The sequence below is a fragment of the Bombina bombina genome, chromosome 6 (assembly GCF_027579735.1).
Source record: "Bombina bombina isolate aBomBom1 chromosome 6, aBomBom1.pri, whole genome shotgun sequence".
Lineage (NCBI taxonomy): Eukaryota > Metazoa > Chordata > Amphibia > Anura > Bombinatoridae > Bombina > Bombina bombina.
Genome location: NC_069504.1, coordinates 506856171 through 506873261, shown reverse-complemented (window position 1 = coordinate 506873261; position 17091 = coordinate 506856171). Strand labels below are relative to the sequence as shown.

Sequence of the window (17091 nt, the reverse complement as noted above, 5' to 3'; positions counted from 1 at the left end):
AAGGGGAATCATACTGCAACCCCGAGAGTTCAGAGACTCTCCTAGCAGAAGAAATGGCAACAAGAAGCAAAACCTTCCAAGATAACATCTTAATATCTAAGGAATGCATAGGCTCAAACGGAGCCTGATGCAAAACTTTAAGGACAAGGTTAAGACTCTAAGGTGGAGAAACTGATTTAAACACAGGCCTGATTCTGACCAGGGCCTGACAAAAGGATTGGACATCTGGCATGTCCACCAGACGCTTGTGCAGCAGAATGGATAGAGCAGACATCGGACCCCGGAGGGTACTGACCGAAAACCCCTTCTCCAGGCCATTCCTGGGGAAAAAAACGAATTCCCAGGAATCCCAACCCTACTCCAAGAGTAACCCTTGGATTCACACAATAAGATATTTACGCCATATCTTATGGTAAAACTTTCTAGTAACTGGCATGCAAGCCTAAAACATGGTCTTAAAGACAGAGTCAGAAAAACCATGCTTAGACCAAGTAATCAATCAATCTCCAAGCAGTCAGCTTTAGAGAAACAAATATAGAAAGAAAGAAGGGCCCTGATTCAGAAGGTCCATCCTCAGAGGCTCCAAGGAGGGAGAGGAGACCATTTCACTAGGTCTGCATACCAGATCCTGCGAGACCACGCAGGGGCTATTAGAATCACTGACTCTCTCTCCTGTTTGATACGAATAATGACTCTTGAAAGGAGAGAAAAAAAAAAACCCAGAGGAAATGGGTATGCAAGACTGATTCCAAAGAAAAAAACCCAGAGGAAATGGGTATGCAAGACTGATTCCAAAGAAAAAAACCCGCCAGAACATTTATCAAGGTGGTCTGGGGATCACTTGCCATTTTAGATTTTACCTAGAAAACACATCTGGACGGAGAGCCCATTCCCCGGGGGAATTATCTGTCTGTTCAGAAGTCCAATTGTTCACCCTTAAAGAGAGGAAAACAGACAGCAATTGTGAGCTGCTTCCCACTGAACAAATCAAATCACCTACTACAAGGCTAAAGAACCCTGAGTTCCACCCTGGTAGATGATGTAAGCCATAGAGGTGAAATTGCCAATTTAATGAAGACTGAGGCCAGGCCATCAGAGCAATATAACTCACCCTCAAATGTAAAAGAAGACTGCAGAAACTTCAGAGATTAATAATCCCTGTGCCTCAAGCAAGTACCAGACTGGTTCCCAGTCCAGAAGGTAGATACCCGTTGCCACATTACCCAGGAATGTCTCAAGAAGCACGCGCCCTGATAAAGGTACTCCTGAAAAAACAGTACTGGAGGGAGTCTTTTATCTACTGATCTAGATCTATCCACTGAGACAGATCCGAAAATTCTCCATTTAAGAGAAAATAGTAAAGGGAATGATGTCCATGGCAACCATCAGACCAATTCCCTCCCAAACATCTGGTTACAAAACGACTAAGCTATCTACTGGACCACCAGAGCTTGCTGATGGCCGGACAGAAGACTGCAGGGAGAAGAAAAAGGAAAAAAAACTCTTGGATTATCTGGTTCCTGTTAGAGATCTTCTTCTAGATAGAGAATCTATCTATGTTCGATATGAACAGGCCCTTCTTGAACCAAAGGAGAATGGATACTACTTTGAAGGTCAGAAGCTGAGAGAACTTGAAGAAATACCTAGATCTCGTTCCCAGACTGGAACAATCACTCCCAGAGATGAAGATCTTGAACCCAGTTCAAGGAATGCTTCTAATCAAACCTGGATTGCAGATACTCTAGAAGGAGAAATCTGCCCATGGGAGGAAATCTTAGATTGAACGAAGATTAGTTGGATACCAAGACCTGACAAACCCTGCAGAAAAAGGAAAATAAAAACTTTCCGTTAGTCTTACTTGACATGTGGTAGAAAAAAAACTTTTTTCCCCGAAAGTCAGAGGATCATTCTGCCAGACCAAATCCAACAAGGTCTCATCCTTGAAAGGAAAAACCTGCAGCATGGAATTGGAGAAAACCTAAAATATTGAAGCTGCAACTTCAGAGCTATAAGCCGAGGCTGAACCACTAAGCCACAGGTAGGTTTCTCTGCTGACCAAATCAGCCACAATGCTTTAAAAGATATGCTGCTTTGTTAAGTATTGAGAAGGAAACAAAGGCCCATGCCTTGATTCGAGCTCTAAACCATGAGCCTTCAAAGCTAAGCTTGTTAACTACTAGGCCACAACATCCATCAGCGGGCTAGCACAGCTAGTCTAAGACGACAAAGCATTGCTTTAAAGAACAATTAACCTCCAGCTTCTTATCTAAGGATCCATAAGGAGTTAGTTACCCTCCATAGGGGTCGAGGCTCTCTGGTCAGCGACAGGAAAATCCTTTAAAGGACGGAAGACAGGTGGAAAAGTATCCCCAGTACCTCCTATTCCTGTGGACTCTCCATAGCACGTCTATAAAACACTTCCACCTAGGAAGGAAAATCATAGAAACTGATAAAGTTTACAAAACTTCCAAGGGTTGGCAACGACAGGAGTATCTCTCATCCAGGTAGCTAAAACCTCATTTAACAGTACCCGAGGTGTGCAAGCATACATCTGAAGAAGTCCTCCACTCCAGCATCAGATGAAGGAATTATACTGTCCGAATTGGAGATTTAACCCTCAAATGCTACCAACTAACCTCCTTATCAGACTATAAGGAAGGCAATATAAATAATATCAAGCGGAGCAGAAACCTTACTATCCGATTATTAAATTTCCTCTAGCGATTTCCCTTTAAGATAGGAAAAGCAGATAAAGCCACAGATACCAGAAGACACATGGGCAGACAATTCTGCAACAAATAACTCCTCCAGGAGATTGAGAGGAACTGCAGAGCACTGCATGTGACGCCATAACAATGGGACTTGGGACGTTTGAGGAGAAGCTGTGGCATTAGCTTAGACAACATACTCCATGGAGATATGAGGCTAAAATAAAATTTTAAAATATTTAAAATAATTAAAATATAAAATGACCCTGGTCACTTTAAATTTATATAGATTTGCTGCACTTATAAATAAATATACTTAGGAACAGACCTCTGTTCCATTTATTAGCAAACAATTTTATTGGAATTATGATAAAGATTCCTTATGTTATAAAAAAAATAAAATCAAGAGTATGTGGAACCTATGTAACAAGCATAAAATTGCAATTGTGCACCGTACCAGAAAAGAAAAAAAAAATCCTTAAAGAAAATCTCCCTTTGTCCAAGGCAAATTCTTTTCCCCTGAGTTTATTGTTCCATCGTTTATTTACAGAGAATGTAATAAAAAACTAAATAATTTCACAACACAGCAAAAACTGAAACTTTATATAATCTCCGTTCGTAAAAATAACAGAGCCTGATTTGGGGAACTATGAAAGGCCCTTGACTCTGTCAGTATATTTATGAAAATCTTAGCAGTGCTATCCAAATAATATATATAAGTTTATGGCAGGGTTATAAACACAATACAAAGAAATAGAAACCCTTATCAACCATGCACCTACTAGACCATACAATTAATATAAATATCTGAATTCTTTTATTTAGTTAATATCCATAAACATATTGAACTATATTTGCAATAAAAGGAAACTAAATAAAAGTTTATATGCGTTAGAACCAACTCTTAAGATATGCTATTCTTCTTACAAAACCCAGAACAATATACCTTCACAATTCAGCCTTATTTATTTAACACAATGGGACTAAAAACCTTTAACATCCAAGCAATACAATTCTAAACAGTGTTTATAAAACAATAGGATAAAATATATATTCTGCTATTTAACTGCAATTTATCCTAATACAAAATTAACCGACAATATCAGAACTTGTATAGATGAGTTACTTAGCCAATTCAGACACAGATTTGAACAATACCTAGGCTTATAACTACCAATTTAAAATACAATATACTTCACCAATTTTGAACCAATTCGTAGCGGTCTTTAGGTCATCTCATTTGAAAGAAGGTTTTTGCACAAATCAAGGATAAGTTTTAAGCTCCTTGCTGAAGTGAACTTTTTTTTTTTTTCAGGTATATCGCAGCCAAAATCAGATCACTAATTTTCAACAAGTTACAGACAACTCCCCTTGTGCATTCAACACTCCCATTATATAATCATTGATGACATCATGTGGGTGGCACTACGGGAGCTGACCTTCCCATTGGTTATCTGGGAAGTCTAAATCGGATTGGCCCTTGGAAATTTCATTTTTAACAGCCAGAAAGAACCTTCTGGCTGTAGTTCTCGCAACATAACACCAGGTGGCAGCATACAGTACAACATAGCAATACAATACAGCATTTCTGACATTTTTAAGCAAGTTAATTTTTTTTTTATAAAATGGTTATTTAATCAGATCACACTCTCTGCATTAATCATATATAACCCCAATTACAGATGGTTAATATTAGGTTATTTTTTCTGATTATTCTGATACCAAATATGTTATATTATTAACATTTTATTATATTAAGGTAATTTAATACTGCTAATTAGTAGCTTAAAATGCATTACAATTTTATCGGTATCCTGGCATTTATATGTGAATAATAGCTTATTTTTAATTCAGTATTGTACTGTATTCCAAGTGAATCCTGTCTATGTAGATCTGAAATAAGAAAATAAATGTTAATAATCACTTCTCTTCAGGTCCATAAACACCTATTCATGTTTTTAAACACACAGAGGCTAAGTAAGATCTTTTATGTTTTCAAAACATATAAATATATATACACATATATACATATATATACACACATATATATATATATATATATATACACACATACATGCACATTCACTTCTATGTAGATTTGAGATTATCTGTCTGAAAAATATAAACAAAACAGAATTTATTACACATTTTTGACTGATTAAAACAGTTACCTCCCAAGCTTAGCAAATACCCATGTAATAATAATATAGAATTAGACAATTTCCCAAATTTCTATATTTAATACATTCTGGGGCATGTATTTAAACAGAGAGAGAAAAAAAAAATGTTTATTTGCTGTCTGCTTACGTGACTTCCAGAGTCACATCTTAGCATTTGTCTGTGTTTTCCAAGGCCTTTATTGCTCCACATGGGGTCAATCCATGAGGAGTTGTAAGAGTCTTTAAAACAGCATATTTCCTGTTTAGCCAGCAGTGCAGATGTGTATTTGATTTTATTTGTGTCACCTTCCCCCAAGAGGGGTTTTTGCAGTAAGTCTTCAAATAGAGATTCAGTGAGATAGAACTGTTGTATCACACGTGTCAAATTCCAAAGGGGTCCTTGAACACATTCTTTTCTCACCTCACCAAATGTTCTGAGGTTATAAAATCTGCATATATAGTCAAATGAATAGGGTCACTGAGCTATTTCCTTTAGAAAAGAAATGTTTGTGTTTCAAAAAGGCTCTACTGATCGTCAATCCTGATAGACGTGTATTAGAAGCTGTGTTCAACAAACTCATGTTTAATTAATCCTGAGTTCTCATCTAACATATACAGTGTATAAAATATACATATATATATATATATATATATATATGTACACATATGTAATATTCATCATAATATTCATATACTCTGACATAAATCCCCCTTCCAACTTCAAATAGATGTAGGACACATGTATTTGAATTGGCTTAAAGTCAGTGGTATTTGATGAGGATCAACCGTATACCTCATAGACAGTCTCTTATGAAGAAAGTTTGTTATTTTGAGCTTTCATGTTTATCAGTTAGGCATCTTTAAATTACAGTATGTCTTTAGTGCATTTGGGGATATGACACTTCATTCTCCCTCTATGACTTGTAGTTGGGACCTGGGATGACATGCCCGCAGTTGATTTATATGTACCCATTGATCTATGAAACCTTCATTTTTGGGGATCCGTATTTTATAGGCCACTGGAGATATTTTGTCAGTAATGACAAAAGGACCTTTCCATGAGGGAAGAAATTTCTTCTCCCTAACCTGATCTCTTCCAAAGTTATAAAGATAAACTTTATCATTTATTTCATATTCCTTTTTGGATGTTTTGAGATCATAATAGGTTTTAGTGGCAGTTGCGGCTCTTTCTAAATTCCTTTGAGCAAATGCAAAGGCATGTTGCAGGTGTCTCCTTAGGTTTTCCACATATTGATGTGTATTGGCAGCGTTTATCAAATTTTGGTCTGATGTACGGTACAGCAGATGCTGAGGTAGAACCATTCTTCTACCAGTCATCAGCTCAAAAGGTGACATCTTGGTAGCACTACTTGGAGTTGCTCTTAATGCCATTAAGACTAGAGGTAGTTTTATATCCCAGTCTTTACCTGTTTCACTCACAAACTTTTTGAGGATTTTAACAATGGATTGGTTGTAACGCTCTACACCACCACTTGAGGCAGCTCTATAAGCAATATGGAGCTTTCTTTTAACCCCTAGTATTTTCCACATTTTTGTCATCACTTCGCTAGTGAAGTGGGTCCCCCGATCTGATTCGATTCTTTGGGGCAAACCAAATCTGGAAAATACATGGTTGATGAGCAATGCTGCACATGTTTCAGCACTATTGTTAGGTGCACTAATGCACTCTACCCATTTAGTGAACAGGCATGTCACTGTTAACATGTACTTGTTACCTCTTGATGACCATGTTACCGGACCAATAAAATCAATTTGTATATCTGACCATGGCATTACCATCCCCCTTTTCTGCAATGGCGCTCTATGCGTTGGGGCAGTGGGTTGGAACTGTGGACAGATTAAACACCCTTGACAGTAGGTTTGAACATCTTTCAACATGTGTGGCCAAAAAGCGTAGTCACGCAATATTTCGTACGTGAGTTTGGCACCGCGATGACCAGATGTGGGAGCATCATGGGCATGTTGAAGCATTAGACCTCTGAACTTGGTGGGTACTACCCACTGTTGGATGCCAGTTTTGGAGGTTCTAATTAACAAACCATCCTGTAATTTGAATTGTGATTTAGATTTTATTAAGATTCTCAGATCTTCTTTGCCAATATAATCATCTTTTGAGATGGGGTTGCTTTCAGGATCTTCTATGTGTTTATAGAAGATGCCTACAATGGGGTCTTCTTTTTGACTAGTGATCAGGTCCTCACTAGGAGAATCCTGACTCCATTGTACCAAGTTAGGCTCACTCTGTTGTTTTGCCTGGTTTCTGGTAATGGCTTCTACCTGAATTGCACCCATTAAGTGTTCAATATTAAGGAGTTCTCCAGTTATGGCTCCTTGTTTGGCTAATGAGTCCGCAAGGTCATTGCCTTCCTTATCAGGACCTAAAACTCTGGAATGACCCTTGGTCTTTTTCCAGTGTATGGTTAAATCATTGGATACTACCAGATTATCAATCTCGCAGAACAATTTGCCATGCTTGACTGGTTTGTTATTGCTTTTCTGCATGCCATTTCTTTTCCAAGTTGGCAGGTATTCAACAAAACTGTCACGCACATAATTTGAGTCAGTTATGATCACAAATTCATGAATACCATGTTCAATAGCCATTTCAATGGTTTTGAAAACAGCAGTTAGTTCTGCAACTTGACTGGATCTTGGTCCAATGTTGAAACCTACAGATATATTTGAGAATCCGTTTGCCCCACTTATACCAATGCCAGCGACTAATCTGCGCTCATTATCAATAGTGGCATGGTAAGAACAACCATCAACATATACCCAAGGTAATGTTTGACAATGGTCCTCATTGTACATTTTATATGGGGAAAGCAATTGTTCTTCCAGAAAATCATCTTCTGATAATTCTTCCCCAGGATCTCTAGCAGTACAGTCGTGGAGCTCAGCAAGCCCTTGCGCGACTGGATTCTTTTTATTCTGCTTGTAGCGAATTTCTAAGGGCCAGCCTTGTAAGGAAAGAGTCCACGCTGTTATGCGGCTATTAGACAAATTCCCATCTCTTATTCTCTCACTTTGCAAATATAGCAAAGGCTGGTGGGCCGTTTCTACAATAATTTTCTCGCCCTGTATATAGCTGCGGAAATTTTGTAGAGCCCATACAGTAGATAAGAGGGCTTTTTCGCAATCGTTAAACTTTATTTCTACTGGGGATAGATTTTTGCTCGCATAAGCAATGGCTTTGTTCAAATTATCATGCTTTTGGTATAACACAGCACTCATGCTTATATCTGTATAACCTGTCTCTAAGAAGAAAGGTTTGCCACCTTCAGGGTACGCTAAGCAAGGTGCTTGAGTGAGTTTTCTCTTCAGCTCTCTGATGGCTGTCTCTTGAGACTCACTCCAGTGCCATTTCACATCCTTCTTTAGAAGAAGTAGTAGTGGTTTAGCTAATTCCGCATAATTATCAATGAATTTGCGAGAATAATTTGTCATACCCAGGAATGATCTCAATTCCTTTAAGTTAGTTGGGTTTTTAGAATTCACTATAGCTTTCACCTTTTTCTTCTGGGGATTTAATCCATCAGAGGTAACTTCATGTCCCAAGAAGTTTACACGAGTGCGGCACCATTGAGCTTTTTGCAGGGATAATTTGACACCTGCCCTTTTAAGTTGGCTGAGGACGTGTTTAAGCTCTGCGATGTGTTTTTCAAAGTCTGTGCTTTTGATTAAAACATCATCAACATAAGATAAGGTCCCCCTTTCCAGTGCATCAGGCATAGCCTTATGCATGAATACAGCAAATTCATGTCCAGAATTTATGTATCCAAAAGGAAGTCTTTGAAATGCATATTGGACCTTTTGGAAGGAGAATGCTAGCTTATATTGGTCCTTTTCATGTACCTTTATGGTCCAATATCCCTGTGCACAATCAATGGCAGTGAATATTTTGGATCCTTGCATTTGTGCTAGGCACTGGTCAATGTATGGTACAGGCCAGCCAGACATGTATACTCGTTTGTTTAGCTGTCTTAAGTCAGCACACAAACGCCATTGTCCATTGGGCTTAAGGACACCTAGAATAGGATTATTATAAGAGCTGTGCACCTGTCTGATAATACCTCTTTCTTCCAAATTCCTTATGATCTCTGCAAGAGAATCATATGAGGCTAAGGGAAGTCTGTATTGTTTGACAAATACAGGTGGTGCATCGGGATCTGTTTGTATTCTTGCAATGTGCAAGTCTGTAGTACCACAGTCATAAGAATCCTTAGCAAAAATATCCTTGTACTCCATCAGGAGTTCTCGCAGCTGTTGGCGTTCATCATCGCTGGAACAGCCATTAGCTAAGGATATTTGCTCTTCGACTATTTGCTGAAATCCTGGAAAGATTTCAGGCTGTCCTATTTCATAGGCTTCTTCCAGTCTAGAGGTGAGATCCCCTTGATTATAATTTACATTGCTCCCATGACTCTGGGTATTGGGGTAATCTTGCTGTTTGATTGGCTGATCAAACACTAGAGAGGCTTCTTCAATTTTACAGATGCCTTCCTCTGAGCTGAAGGGATAAATAGACTGAATATTAAATAGACCCTCTGGCATAGATGCAAAGGATTGTTCTATTAATTGTTCTTCAGTTAGGTATCCTTCAGGTATTAGCCCAATTACATTATTCTGGAATCCAAAAGTGTAATAACTTGATTCCAGTGCATATCCTATGGTAGTTCCCTTGGATAATGTTATATCCTGTGGGGTCATGTTATGCACAATAATATTTATTGGAACAGTTCCAATATTCACCATAGGAGTGTAGGTTACTGAGACACCCAGATTTTGTATTCTATGGGAGAGGCAAATCAGTGTTTCAGAAGTTTTTAATTTCTGACCTCTCTTTACCTGTAAGGGTAAAAGAAATTTATCAGCCCCAGCAGGAATTATGACATCGCTAGATACCTGCATATTCACAGCATATGGCAATTGCTGGTTTGATTTCAGGGCTGCATTTTCATCCTGAAATACTTCAGGGTCCCCCTTTAACCTGCTCCAGAGGCAAGAATTAATCAAATCTATTTGTATGGCATATCTATGTAAGATATCATTGCCAATGTATATTTGATTATGGGGAGTATTTAAAACTAAAAACAGGTGCTTCACTGACTTATTTCCTATAGAGATAGATAATAAGCACTTAGCGGTGATGTTATAGCTTTCAGACCTGTCATCCAGGTTGCTGACACTGTGGTCTTGGGGAGAAAGATATTTAATCACTTTAGGTTCAGCTATCTGCGCTAATAAACCTTCGCTTATATAGCTAGCTTCCTGTTTTAAGTTTATTTTAGCATACTCGGTTTTACCAAGGTCATGCACTTGTATAGGGATAAATAGATCCTCTTTAACTCTCTCAATCCCTGTGAGGTATTGAGTGTGGCCTCCCCCCTTAGGGATTTTATGATCCCCCTTGTGGAGTGATATGGTTAGTACATCGCCATCTAGGGAAATATTCGCTATCTTTCCAGGCGAAATTTTAAAAGTATTACCATCAGAGCCACTAAAAGGAGTCTGATCGTCTATTTGTAGAATAGTGATTTCAGGTGCAGAGTTATTCCTGAAATGAATCTCCACAGCATCTGGTTTCTCTTCCACCACGTGACAGCTATGTCGGGCGTGAGATATACCAGATTTTTCATAATTGATAGGCCGTTTAACTTGCGACCAAATTACATTATTTATGCAATCAATTATGGTGCTTAATCGTTTCAGGAGATCACTACCAATAATTAAACGATCAGTTGGCAGATCCACTATAATGACAGGGTGTCTTATGACCCTGTTCCCCAATTTAAATTTTAACCAGGCAGTACCGTCAACTTTTAGGGAGTCACCCCCAACACCTATTAGAGAACCGTCAAATTCTTTTATTTTAGGTTTGTGGGGTGTTAGCTCATTTAGCTGTGTGTAGTATCTGTGGGATAGGATAGTTGCCTGTGACCCAGTGTCAATTAATCCCCTGATAGGGTTGGAGACTGAATCTTGCAGCTCAACTAGTACATAATATCTTCCTGCAGTTTCTATCATTTCACACATAAAATTTGCATTCTCATACATTTGTGGGCTTCGCCACGTATTACCTGAGTTTGCCATGCTTTCCGATGCAGAAGAAGCTTCATACCTACCTGTTTCCTCTATGACAGGGTCGGCTGGATTCTTTTGTACTGCATCTGTGGAAACAAGGTTAAGAGAGAGCTGCAAAGGAAGAGATTTGTTAACTTTTTCCGGCTGATGTCGCTCATTGTCACAGCTAATTTGTCCGTTTCCGGTCTGTGGGGAGATAACATAATTAGTATCATTGATATTTATTACTACATTTTGTATATCTCTCCCCTCCCCTTCAGGTGATACTGCAGTATTTATGACTGTGCCTGTGGTCCACTGCTGACCACTGGCTGTACCCCTAAAAAAGTATTGTTCGGTTGCTGAGCCGTAGATTTTTGACTCATATTAGCGATTTGTTCACTCAACCGATTTAATTGGGTAAACAGCATATCTACCTGATTGTACAAATTACCTCTACCCCTGGGCCTATCTCTTGGTGCCCCATTGTACTGATTCCTGGACCATTGGGTTCCCTCAGAATCAGGGCCACTATTTCTATTCTGGCGTGGTTGCCCCTGGGGTTCAGCTTGTTCAGCATTAGTACTTTGGGGAGCATTATATACCTGGGGTGTCTGGTTACCCTGAGAATATCTTCGCCGTCTATTGTATCTACCCTTGCGCGGATACCAATTATTCGGTGAGTATTCTCTTTGTGAGTAATTATTCACCTGATTATGTCCCCCACTTTGGTTATAGTCTCCCTGCGCCTCAACCTGTGTAGGGGGAGGGGCAGAATTAAACCTCTGTGGAGATGGCCTGTTTTGACTGGCCACCTCTGCATAAGTTCTCTTGTTAGACTCCAAATTGAGGGGTTTAGGTGACACCCTAGTTTCTGCTACAATTTTGGGTTTTGATTCCTTTTTAACCCCCTGCTCACTGGACTGCTGAATAGAGTATAATTTTGTACTCTCTTTGATCAGCCATTCCAATGAGCAGTCCTCATCAAAATCTCTAGCTAAGTTAATTTTGATGGGTGTAGGCAGTGCTTCAAAAAATAAATTTACAAATTCTGAGCCGTCAAATTTGGGATTATCTTCAGCCATACTGTACGCATTTTTCAATACAGAAAGGAATTCGATTGGACTCTGATTCGCACGACACTTTAAACCATATACCGCTATCTTCGCAGCAGTTTTAGTGCGATATTGCCCGAATTCTTTTCTGCATTGTCGTTTTACCCCATTCCAGGAATGAATATTCATATCCTTTAGTGAGGCAAAGAATTTGTGATGCTTACTGTCAAATACCCAAGGTAGAAATTCAATTTTCAATTTCTCACTTGTAACATTCATTATAGCTAACGCATTTTCAAAAGCCTGTAAATGATCAATTACAGATGTTGTTCCCTTATTGGAGAATATAGGTACTGCGCGTTGTACGAAGGTGATTATTTTATGGGAATCATAGACTTTATCAGACTTATTTTGGGACTCTCTGTTAGAGTTTCCCTCCCCCGCATCAGCTGCGCTACAGCTGTCCTCTGGATTTACATCCTGAGGGGATTGTCTATTTGGGAAATCTACTTCTGACCCGTTAGGGGTCATTTGTCTATGTTGTTCTATATATTTTCGTACCTCGTCCCTGACGCGTTCGCTAAAGGAGTTAGCATTATCTGTATTATTCTCATTGCTAATATAGGGGTTTTCATTATGGCGATATGACCTTTTTAAATCGCTTAATTCTCTCTGGCTTTGCGCAAGCTGTTTATTTAAATCTTGTATCTGCGCGATTAAGTCCATATTGTGCTTATCTAAGGTGGCTAGGTTTTGGGCAAATTCATCCATTTTATTTTTGGCTATTTTTAAACCCTCTTCGCGTCTGCGCGAGGAACGAATACTATTTTCTAGCTCCTGTATTTGCAATCGTTTGTCCGTGACACAAAACGACATTTCGTCAATTATGCATATTAAAAGGGGCCAGGATTTTAGTATTAGTTCGTCTCGCTTTTTGGGAGCTTCGCATTGATTAATCATTAATAATTCCTGGAAGAATTCATTCTCTTCATTCCACATATTATTATTAACGGTAATATTTTTAGCCCTAGTTTCAAGCATATCCATAAAATCATTTAATTCACCCGCAATATTAAACTTCCCTTTAAGGTAACTTAAGATATCTTTCTTAAGGACCTGACCTTTAGTAATAGGTATGGTTATGGGACCAATTTCATTGCTATGTATAGAATTAAATGAGTCACTTCTGGCTACAGACATTATTGTATTGGTTTAGTATTTATTTAACTAAAATGCTAATACAATTTTTGCCAATAAAAAGAGAGAAAAAATTTTATATTTCAAAAAAAAATAAAAAATATATTATTAATTTTGAAATATGAAAAATTAATATTCCGAAATATGAAAAATTAATATTTTTGATTAACTTTGAAAATATGAAAAATTTATATTTTTGATTAATTTTGAAATATGAAAAATTAATATTTTTATTAATTTTTCAAAATTAATCTTTAATAATATTTCAAGATATTAATGTCAATCTCGAAATATGAAAATTAATATTTCAACTTTTCAAAAAAAATTATATCTTCGAAATATGAATTTTTTTTTTTTTCTCTTTTATAATAATTTCTATTTACTTACAAATATATTATATCAATTATGATGGATATTATTAAATCTCATGCAATGCCTCCAATTATTATGTCAGTATATTTATGAAAATCTTAGCAGTGCTATCCAAATAATATATATAAGTTTATGGCAGGGTTATAAACACAATACAAAGAAATAGAAACCCTTATCAACCATGCACCTACTAGACCATACAATTAATATAAATATCTGAATTCTTTTATTTAGTTAATATCCATAAACATATTGAACTATATTTGCAATAAAAGGAAACTAAATAAAAGTTTATATGCGTTAGAACCAACTCTTAAGATATGCTATTCTTCTTACAAAACCCAGAACAATATACCTTCACAATTCAGCCTTATTTATTTAACACAATGGGACTAAAAACCTTTAACATCCAAGCAATACAATTCTAAACAGTGTTTATAAAACAATAGGATAAAATATATATTCTGCTATTTAACTGCAATTTATCCTAATACAAAATTAACCGACAATATCAGAACTTGTATAGATGAGTTACTTAGCCAATTCAGACACAGATTTGAACAATACCTAGGCTTATAACTACCAATTTAAAATACAATATACTTCACCAATTTTGAACCAATTCGTAGCGGTCTTTAGGTCATCTCATTTGAAAGAAGGTTTTTGCACAAATCAAGGATAAGTTTTAAGCTCCTTGCTGAAGTGAACTTTTTTTTTTTTTCAGGTATATCGCAGCCAAAATCAGATCACTAATTTTCAACAAGTTACAGACAACTCCCCTTGTGCATTCAACACTCCCATTATATAATCATTGATGACATCATGTGGGTGGCACTACGGGAGCTGACCTTCCCATTGGTTATCTGGGAAGTCTAAATCGGATTGGCCCTTGGAAATTTCATTTTTAACAGCCAGAAAGAACCTTCTGGCTGTAGTTCTCGCAACATAACACCAGGTGGCAGCATACAGTACAACATAGCAATACAATACAGCATTTCTGACATTTTTAAGCAAGTTAATTTTTTTTTTATAAAATGGTTATTTAATCAGATCACACTCTCTGCATTAATCATATATAACCCCAATTACAGATGGTTAATATTAGGTTATTTTTTCTGATTATTCTGATACCAAATATGTTATATTATTAACATTTTATTATATTAAGGTAATTTAATACTGCTAATTAGTAGCTTAAAATGCATTACAATTTTATCGGTATCCTGGCATTTATATGTGAATAATAGCTTATTTTTAATTCAGTATTGTACTGTATTCCAAGTGAATCCTGTCTATGTAGATCTGAAATAAGAAAATAAATGTTAATAATCACTTCTCTTCAGGTCCATAAACACCTATTCATGTTTTTAAACACACAGAGGCTAAGTAAGATCTTTTATGTTTTCAAAACATATAAATATATATACACATATATACATATATATACACACATATATATATATATATATATATACACACATACATGCACATTCACTTCTATGTAGATTTGAGATTATCTGTCTGAAAAATATAAACAAAACAGAATTTATTACACATTTTTGACTGATTAAAACAGTTACCTCCCAAGCTTAGCAAATACCCATGTAATAATAATATAGAATTAGACAATTTCCCAAATTTCTATATTTAATACATTCTGGGGCATGTATTTAAACAGAGAGAGAAAAAAAAAATGTTTATTTGCTGTCTGCTTACGTGACTTCCAGAGTCACATCTTAGCATTTGTCTGTGTTTTCCAAGGCCTTTATTGCTCCACATGGGGTCAATCCATGAGGAGTTGTAAGAGTCTTTAAAACAGCATATTTCCTGTTTAGCCAGCAGTGCAGATGTGTATTTGATTTTATTTGTGTCACCTTCCCCCAAGAGGGGTTTTTGCAGTAAGTCTTCAAATAGAGATTCAGTGAGATAGAACTGTTGTATCACACGTGTCAAATTCCAAAGGGGTCCTTGAACACATTCTTTTCTCACCTCACCAAATGTTCTGAGGTTATAAAATCTGCATATATAGTCAAATGAATAGGGTCACTGAGCTATTTCCTTTAGAAAAGAAATGTTTGTGTTTCAAAAAGGCTCTACTGATCGTCAATCCTGATAGACGTGTATTAGAAGCTGTGTTCAACAAACTCATGTTTAATTAATCCTGAGTTCTCATCTAACATATACAGTGTATAAAATATACATATATATATATATATATATATATATGTACACATATGTAATATTCATCATAATATTCATATACTCTGACAACTCTGCCTCACAGCACTATCTCAGGACCGTTCAGACTAGATGCACAGCTCCGCTCTCAATCGGAGAACGAGGTGGAGTCACCGAAATTACAATCCAAAATGGCGCTTCTCCTACCTGAGAAAAAGGAGGCGGGCCACGAAAACGGCATGGAGAAGAAGCGCGCGAACATTGCGCTTCATCCTGCCGCACCAAAGATACAAATTTATGCAGGGTACAGACACGAGTAAAAAATGTATAAAAAGCAGCGCTCCACTTTCTAAAAAGGCGGAAAAAAATACCCCAACTCAGAGATATTGCTTCTCATAAGGCAATATGTGTTCCCAGCTATGCAGTTCCTTTAAAAATGGCGCCTTACGTGCTCTCTTCTCAGTTACTACCAGAGGAAGCTGCCCAAGTACAGGTTAAAACCCAAATAGTACTCAAATAAATCTAAGCCCAAGGTGGTTAACCCCTTCCTTACTATGAAGGAGATTAACCCCTAGACTCCAAGTCGCGTGACTAATGTGCCTGCATACTGCCCTAAGTCTCCCTAAGGATTTATCCCACTAATAGCAGAGGGTCCTTAACCCCTTTAGTACCAGCCTTCTAGCCCCAGAATAACAGAGGCACTTACCTGCATTCTAGCCGCCTGGCAGTGAGACGACTCACAAAGTATGAGAGGATGCCGCTCCTCACAGAGACCTGTGTAAAAAGAAAGACAGAGTAAACCTACTCAGGCTTTCTATACCAGGGCAGCAACATGTTAGGAAAACACAGTAAAGCCCACTTTACAAGTTCCTAACTGCTTTAAAGCTACCACAGCCAATGCTGAAGAGACTAATATGGAGTACAGCTAAGTCCAGCTAGTGATGGAAGGTCAGAGCAAGCCTGCCCTGACTTCAAAATAAAAAAATCTTCATAGAAGAATCATAATCAGGACCCAATTACTTCACCTCCTCCTTGCACTAGAGGCAAAGAGAATGACTGGGGTTTGTGGGTAGGGAAGTGATACTTAGAAGCTTTGCTGTGGTGCTCTTTGCCTCCTCCTGCTGCTGGCCAGGAGTGATATTCCTAACAGTAATTGATGATGATCCGTGGACTCACCGTGTCATTAGAAAGAAATCATATTTATACATATTTATTAAATTTTCTGCAGTGTAGGATCCCCCTTATCTTCCCACCTCCCTGAACCCTCCCAAACCCTGCCTCCTCCCAATGGTATCCGCCATCTTAGGTACTGGCAGCTGTTAGTACCCAATTTATAGA

The 17091-nt window shown here is 37.6% G+C and overlaps 1 protein-coding gene across 2 annotated transcripts in view; it reads right to left on the bottom strand.

The window, feature by feature from the left end:
• SCAMP5 (secretory carrier membrane protein 5) overlaps window positions 1-17091 on the bottom strand; it is a 113215-nt gene that overhangs the window by 33783 nt on the left and 62341 nt on the right. The window lies entirely within an intron of this gene.